Here is an 8,120-nt window from a genome sequence, read left to right as displayed (position 1 = left end):
GCCCAGCCGGCACCCGGGACCCCCTCACCCCGCGGCGCCCCCCTCCCAGCCGCCGCCACACCCCCAGCCCCGCCGGGGCCATGGCCGCGGCCGGCGGCAGCCGCTCCGCCCGCGCCGCAGGTACCGCCTTACCGGGCCCCGCCGGCTTTTGTCTGGGCCGGGCCGGGGCCGGGGGTTGGGTTGGGGATAGCGCGGGGCGGGGGGGGGGGGGCGTGAGGAGGGGACGGGGTGAGGGGGGGGGCCGCGCCGCGCATGCGCCTCGTCACTCGCCCTGCCTCAGTTTCCCTTACCGGGCCCCGCCGCAGGCCCTGCCGGGGGCCTGGCCCCTGCCGTGTCTGCAGCCCCCCGTTTGCCCCCCGTCCCGTTACAGCCCCCCCCCGCCCCGCTCCTCGCTGGCTCCAGCCCTCCCCAGCTGCTTGTGCGTGCCTGGCCCCCCCGATTTTACACCCTCCTCTCCTCGCCCCGCACCCCCTGCCCTGCCTCCCGGGCTCGCTCCTTGCTGTCACATCTGGCCCCTGCCTATTCTCTCCCCTCCAGACCATCCTCTCCCGCCCCCCACCACGGGACCTTGCCCCTCCACAGCATCTCGCACCCCTGCTTCGCCTTTGCACCTCCTCGCAATTATTTCCCATCCCCCCCCACTATCCTGTTCCATTGATTACTATTTCCTTCCCCCCCCCATATTCTATCCCCCTCCTCTAATAGTCTTCCCTCCCTCCCCATCTTATCCCCCTCCTCACCATCACCTTGCACCCCCTTAGAATTATCTCCCACCTCCATCATCTTCCACCACTTACTGCCACATCCCTCCCCCCCCCTTGCACCCCACCACCACCTCCCCCCCCCTTGCATCCCCCCACCCCCCCCAGTGATTCCTACCCCTCCCCATCACCTTGCTCCTCCCTTTCTGCTTTTGCACCCCCTTATTATTCCCCCCCCCCACTATCCTATTCCACTGCTTGCTGTCATATCATCCTCTCCCCCCCCTTCCCCACCTCTGTCCTCTCCCCCCCCCTTCCCCACCTCTGTCCTCTCCCCCCCCCCTTCCCCACCTCTGTCCTCTCCCCCCCCCCTTCCCCACCTCTGTCCTCTCCCCCCCCCCTTCCCCACCTCTGTCCTCTCCCCCCCCTTCCCCACCTCTGTCCTCTCCCCCCCCCTTCCCCACCTCTGTCCTCTCCCCCCCCCTTCCCCACCTCTGTCCTCTCCCCCCCCCCTTCCCCACCTCTGTCCTCTCCCCCCCCCTTCCCCACCTCTGTCCTCTCCCCCCCCCTTCCCCACCTCTGTCCTCTCCCCCCCCCTTCCCCACCTCTGTCCTCTCCCCCCCCTCCCCCACCTCTGTCCTCTCCCCCCCCCCTTCCCCACCTCTGTCCTCTCCCCCCCCCTTCCCCACCTCTGTCCTCTCCCCCCCCCTTCCCCACCTCTGTCCTCTCCCCCCCCCTTCCCCACCTCTGTCCTCTTCCCCCCCCTTCCCCACCTCTGTCCTCTCCCCCCCCCTTCCCCACCTCTGTCCTCTCCCCCCCCCCTTCCCCACCTCTGTCCTCTCCCCCCCCCCCTTCCCCACCTCTGTCCTCTCCCCCCCCCTTCCCCACCTCTGTCCTCTCCCCCCCCCCCTTCCCCACCTCTGTCCTCTCCCCCCCCCTTCCCCACCTCTGTCCTCTCCCCCCCCCTTCCCCACCTCTGTCCTCTCCCCCCCCTCCCCACCTCTGTCCTCTCCCCCCCCCCCCCCCACCTCTGTCCTCTCCCCCCCCCCCCCACCTCTGTCCTCTCCCCCCCCCCCCCACCTCTGTCCTCTCCCCCCCCCTCCCCCACCTCTGTCCTCTCCCCCCCCCTCCCCACCTCTGTCCTCTCCCCCCCCTTCCCCACCTCTGTCCTCTCCCCCCCCTTCCCCACCTCTGTCCTCTCCCCCCCCCTTCCCCACCTCTGTCCTCTCCCCCCCCTTCCCCACCTCTGTCCTCTCCCCCCCCCTTCCCCACCTCTGTCCTCTCCCCCCCCTTCCCCCACCTCTGTCCTCTCCCCCCCCTTCCCCCACCTCTGTCCTCTCCCCCCCCTTCCCCCACCTCTGTCCTCTCCCCCCCCTTCCCCACCTCTGTCCTCTCCCCCCCCTTCCCCACCTCTGTCCTCCTCCCCCCCCCCTGCTTTTTCCCCCCCCATCCTATCCTGCCCATTACTGTTGTTTGACCCCCCCCATTCTATCCCCTCAGTAGTGTTTCCTCCCCCCCAACCATCACCTCCCACCTTTCCCCATCACCCTGTACCCCCTTAGTGTCACTTCCCACCCCCACCATCACATTTCAGCACTTGCTGTCCTATCTGACCCCCCCCTCTGTCCCTCTCACCCCCCACTAGTGAGCTCCCCACAGCCTTGCACCCCCCCGAATGTACACCCCCTTATTATCACCCCCCCCACACCATAATGTTCCACTCCTTACTATGCCTGATCCCCCCCTTAAACCCCACACCCCCTTTCTTCTCTCCCACCCCCCACTAGTGTCCCCCCAACATCATGTCCCACCCCGCCTCCTCATTTTCACCCCCCCTTTGTCATCTTACCCCCCCCCTTTATTGTCACCTCTCAGCCCCCACTACCCTCTTCCACTGCTTGCTATCAGCTCTGCCCCCCCAAATCTATCCTTCTCCCCCACAATTTCCCCCTACCATCCTCTTGCCCCCCCTTATTTCCCACCCCTCCCCCCCATATTCCCCTGCCATCACCCCCCACCCCCCTTATTTCCCACCCCTACCATCACCTTGCAGCCCCTTACTCTCCCACCCCCCCACCCTCATATCCCCCCTACCATCGCCCACCACCCCCTTATTTCCCACCCCCACCATCATCTTGCACCCCCTTATTCCCACCCCCACCCTCATATCCCCCTACCATCATCTTGCACCCCCTTATTCCCACCCCCCCTTATTTCCCCCCCCACCCTCACCTTGCCCCCCCCTTATTTCCCCCCCATCATATTCCCCCCACCCTCACCTTGCTCCCCCTTATTTCCCCCCACCCTCACCTTGCTCCCCCTTATTTCCCACCCCCACCCTTACCTTGCCCCCCCATTTCCCACCCCTCACCCCCATATTCCCCCCACCCCCTCATATCCCCCCCACCATCCTCTTGCACCCCCTTATTTCCCACCCCCATATCCCCACTACCATCACCTTGCACCCCCTTATTTCCCACCCCCACCCTCATATCCCCCCCACCATCACCTTGCCCCCCCCTTATTTCCCACCCCCACCATCACCTTGCCCCACCTTATTTCCCACCCCCCACCCTTATTTCCCCCCCACCCTCACCTTGCCCCCCCCTTATTTCCCACCCCCCACCATCCTCTTGCACCCCCTTATTTCCCCCCATCACCTTGCACCCCCCATACTCCCACCCCCCTTATTTCCCACCCCCACCCTCACCTTACCCTCCCTTATTCCCCCCCACCCCCACCTTGCCCCCCCTTATTTCCCACCACTGTCACCTTGCACCCCCTCATTCCCCCCACTGTCACCTTGCCCCCCTTATTTCCCATCCCTCACCCCCATATTCCCCCCACCCCCACCTTGCCCCCCCTTATTTCCCATCCCTCACCTTGCCCCCCCCTTATTTCCCACCCCCATATCCCCCCACTCATTCTCTATCCTCCCTCTTTCCCACCCCCCCCCAGTTGTCCTCAACCCCTTCCCGTCCCCTTGCCCCTCCTCCTTACTGCTTCCCCCACCCCATCCCCCTCCTCGCTATCTGACCCCCCCACATCATATTCCCACTCTCCCTTGTTGTATCCAACCCCCCCCAACATCACCTCCCAGCCCTCACTGCCACCTTGCACCTCCCCCTCTGCTTTTGCCCCCCCCTTTGTTTCCCACCCCCCCACCCTCAGATTCCACCACTCAGTCTGTGGCCCCCCTCTATCCCACCCCCCCCAATAGTGTTTTCAACCCCTCCCCATCACCTTGCCCCCCCCCTTCCTGATTGTGTCCCCCCTTACTCCCCCCCCCATGCCCAGCTTCCAGTGGTTGCTCATCTCTGACCCCCAGCCCCCCCCTGCCCCCCACTATCCCCATCCCTCACCATCATTGTGCCCCCTCCCCCTCTCTCCCCCCCCTTTGCCCTGTCCCCCCCTCCCTCTCCCCCCCCCCTGCCCTGTCCCCCCTCCCCCTCTCTCTCCCCCCCCTTTGCCCTGTCCCCCCTCCCCCTCTCTCCCCCCCCTTTGCCCTGTCCCCCCTCCCCCTCTCCCCCCCCTTTGCCCTGTCCCCCCTCCCCCTCTCTCCCCCCCCTTTGCCCTGTCCCCCCTCCCCCTCTCTCCCCCCCCTTTGCCCTGTCCCCCCTCCCCCTCTCTCCCCCCCCCTTTGCCCTGTCCCCCCTCCCCCTCTCTCCCCCCCCTTTGCCCTGTCCCCCCTCCCCCCCCTCTCTCCCCCCCCTTTGCCCTGTCCCCCTCCCCCCCTCTCTCCCCCCCCTTTGCCCTGTCCCCCTCCCCCCCCTCTCTCCCCCCCCTTTGCCCTGTCCCCCTCCCCCCCCTCTCTCCCCCCCCTTTGCCCTGTCCCCCCCTCCCCCCTCTCTCCCCCCCCTTTGCCCTGTCCCCCCTCCCCCCCCTCTCTCCCCCCCCCTTTGCCCTGTCCCCCCTCCCCCCCCTCTCTCCCCCCCCTTTGCCCTGTCCCCCCCTCCCCCCCTCTCTCCCCCCCCCTTTGCCCTGTCCCCCCTCCCCCCCCTCTCTCCCCCCCCTTTGCCCTGTCCCCCCTCCCCCCCCCTCTCCCCCCCTTTGCCCTGTCCCCCCTCCCCCCCTCTCCCCCCCCTTTGCCCTGTCCCCCCTCCCCCCCTCTCTCCCCCCCCCTTTGCCCCTGTCCCCCCCCTCCCCCCCTCTCTCCCCCCCCTTTGCCCTGTCCCCCCTCCCCCCCTCTCTCCCCCCCCTTTGCCCTGTCCCCCCTCCCCCCCTCTCTCCCCCCCCTTTGCCCTGTCCCCCCTCCCCCCCTCTCTCCCCCCCCCTTTGCCCTGTCCCCCCTCCCCCCCTCTCTCCCCCCCCCTTTGCCCTGTCCCCCCTCCCCCCCTCTCCCCCCCTTTGCCCTGTCCCCCCTCCCCCCCTCTCCCCCCCTTTGCCCTGTCCCCCCTCCCCCCCTCTCCCCCCCTTTGCCCTGTCCCCCCTCCCCCCCTCTCTCCCCCCCCTTTGCCCTGTCCCCCCTCCCCCCCTCTCTCCCCCCCCTTTGCCCTGTCCCCCCCTCCCCCCCCTCTCTCCCCCCCCCTTTGCCCTGTCCCCCCCTCCCCCCCTCTCTCCCCCCCCTTTGCCCTGTCCCCCCCTCCCCCCCTCTCTCCCCCCCCTTTGCCCTGTCCCCCCTCCCCCCCTCTCTCCCCCCCTTTGCCCTGTCCCCCCTCCCCCCCTCTCCCCCCCTTTGCCCTGTCCCCCCCTCCCCCCCTCTCCCCCCCTTTGCCCTGTCCCCCCTCCCCCCCCTCTCCCCCCCTTTGCCCTGTCCCCCCCTCCCCCCCTCTCCCCCCCTTTGCCCTGTCCCCCCCTCCCCCCCTCTCCCCCCCTTTGCCCTGTCCCCCCCTCCCCCCCTCTCCCCCCTTTGCCCTGTCCCCCCTCCCCCCCCTCTCCCCCCTTTGCCCTGTCCCCCCTCCCCCCCTCTCCCCCCTTTGCCCTGTCCCCCCTCCCCCCCTCTCCCCCCTTTGCCCCTGTCCCCCCTCCCCCCCCCCTCTCCCCCCCTTTGCCCTGTCCCCCTCCCCCCCCTCTCTCCCCCCCCTTTGCCCTGTCCCCCTCCCCCCCCTCTCTCCCCCCCCTTTGCCCTGTCCCCCTCCCCCCCCCCTCTCTCCCCCCCCTCTTGCCCTGTCCCCCCTCCCCCCCCTCTCCTCCCCCCCCTTTGCCCTGTCCCCCTCCCCCCCCTCTCTCCCCCCCCTTTGCCCTGTCCCCCCTCCCCCCCCCTCTCTCCCCCCCCTTTGCCCTGTCCCCCTCCCCCCCTCTCTCCCCCCCCCCTTTGCCCTGTCCCCCTCCCCCCCTCTCTCCCCCCCCCCCTTTGCCCTGTCCCCCTCCCCCCCTCTCTCCCCCCCCCTTTGCCCTGTCCCCCTCCCCCCCTCTCTCCCCCCCCCTTTGCCCTGTCCCCCTCCCCCCCCTCTCCCCCCCCTTTGCCCTGTCCCCCTCCCCCCCCCCTCTCCCCCCCCCTTTGCCCTGTCCCCCCTCCCCCCCCCTCTCCCCCCCCTTTGCCCTGTCCCCCTCCCCCCCTCTCTCCCCCCCTTTGCCCTGTCCCCCCCTCTCCCTCTCTCCCCCCCCCTTTGCCCTGTCCCCCCCCTCTCTCCCCCCCATATCCCACCTTGCCCCCCTCTCTGATTCCTACCCTCCCCTTACAGTCTCCCATTCCCCACCTTCCCCACCCTCACTATTCTCTCCCCACCCCCCCTTTTTTACCCCCCCCCATCCTATTCCCCCCCTCTATCCCACCCTTGCTCCGCTTTCCCTCTCCTAACCATTCTGCACCCCCTTTTGAAGGGGGGGTCTCACCCTCTGTGGCTCTTCCCTATCCTGGCTGTGGGACCCCCCCCTACCCCATGCCTCCCCCCCCTACCCTATGCCTCCCCCCCCAATGTGTCCTGCAGTTGTTCTCCTCTGAGTGGCTGCTGGGGGGGGGTCTACTGGTTTTTGGGGGGGGGTTCTGCAGGGGTCAGGAGCCTGAGGCCCCCCATCTGACCCCCCCCACCCCCCCCAGCAGGGGTTTGGTGTGGGGCAGGATGGGGGGGGGCTGGACCCAGGGTGGGGCTCAGCCCCCCAGGGGGTTGCTGTGGGGAGCTTGCTGGGGGAGGGAATTTGGGCTCTGGTTGGGTTTGATGTGGTTCTCCTGCCTTGGTCCCCCCCACTGTCCCGTCCCCCCCCCCTCTTCTGGGGGGGTCTGTGGGCACTCAGCCTCTCCAGCTTCCTCCAGCCCCTGGGGGATGGCTGTGGGGCTGGGAGCAGCCCAGGCTGAGGGAGGAGCAGGGGAGGGAAGCTGTGGGCCCCTGCATTGCCCTCCCCCGTGCCAGCACAGCCTCAGGGGGGGCACAGCTCCCCAGCCCCCCCTCCCTATGCCAGCACAGCCTCAGGGGGGCACAGTTCCCCAGCCCCCCCCTCCCTATGCCAGCACAGCCTCAGGGGGGGCACAGCTCCCCAGCCCCCCCTCCCCTATGCCAGCACAGCCTCAGGGGGGGCACAGCTCCCCAGCCCCCACCCTGTGCCAGCACAGCCTCGGGGGGGCACAGCTCCCCAGGCCCCCAAGGCCTGGCACAGCCTGGCACAGCTGGGGGTGCCTGGGGTGGTTGTGCTGTGTGGTGTCATAGAATCAGTGCAGGGTTGGAAGGGACCACAAGGCTCAGCCAGTTCCAACCCCCCCTGCCATGGGCAGGGACACCCCACACTAGAGCCAGCCTGGCCACAGCCTCAGCCAGCCTGGCTGCAAACACCTCCAGGGCTGGGGCCTCAACCACCTCCCTGCACACAACCCAGTCCAGGGCTTCACCACTCTCATGGGGAAGAACTTCCTCCTCCCCTCCAGCCTCAATCTCCCCACCTCCAGCTTCATTCCATTCCCCCTAGTCCTAGCACTGCCTGAGATCCTGAGCAGTCCCTCCCCAGCCTTCCTGGAGCCCCCTTCAGATCCTGGAAGGCCACAATGAGGTCACCTCAGAGCCTTCTCTTCTCCAGACTGAACAGCCCCAACTCCTTCCGTCTGTGCTCACAGCAGAGCAGCTCCAGCCCTCTGCTCATCCTCCTGGCCCTGCTCTGGACACCTTCCAGCCCCTCCACATCCCTCTTGCCATAGGGGCTCCAGAACTGGAGGCAGGACTCCAGGTGGGGTCTCCCCAGAGCTGAGCAGAGGGGGAGAATCACCTCCCTTGCCCTGCTGGCCACACTTCTCCCTGCTGCAGCCCAGGCTCTGCTTGGCTTTCTGGGCTGCAAGTGCAGACTGAGAGCTCCTGGGGAGCTTCTCCTCCCCCAGCACCCCCAAGGCTCTCTCTTCAGGGCTACTTTCCAGCCAGTCCCTGTGGTGTAGCCCCCATGGCCCCCAGGGCTGCTGCCCATGGTCTGCTGTGCCCTGCACTGCTGCCCCTGGCTCTGCTGCAGTGGCACCCAGGCAGGTGGTGGCACCCACTGCCAGCAGCACAGGGGCTGGGC

General features: G+C 68.7%; 1 protein-coding gene across 1 annotated transcript in view; it reads left to right on the top strand.

Moving 5' to 3' along the window:
- Positions 1-29: 29 nt before the first annotated feature.
- The window catches only part of PHC2 (polyhomeotic homolog 2), a 39,426-nt gene continuing 31,335 nt past the window's right edge, over positions 30-8,120 (top strand). Inside the window, 1 exon segment of the mRNA XM_068162775.1 lies at positions 30-120. The gene's annotated coding sequence lies outside the window, so the exon portion shown is untranslated.

This window comes from Melanerpes formicivorus, unplaced genomic scaffold (assembly GCF_026170545.1).
Source record: "Melanerpes formicivorus ecotype bairdi unplaced genomic scaffold, bMelFor1.0.p_v2 SCAF_67, whole genome shotgun sequence".
NCBI lineage: Eukaryota > Metazoa > Chordata > Aves > Piciformes > Picidae > Melanerpes > Melanerpes formicivorus.
Note: the sequence above shows the minus strand (reverse complement) of the source record. Positions and strands in the feature narration are given on the sequence as shown.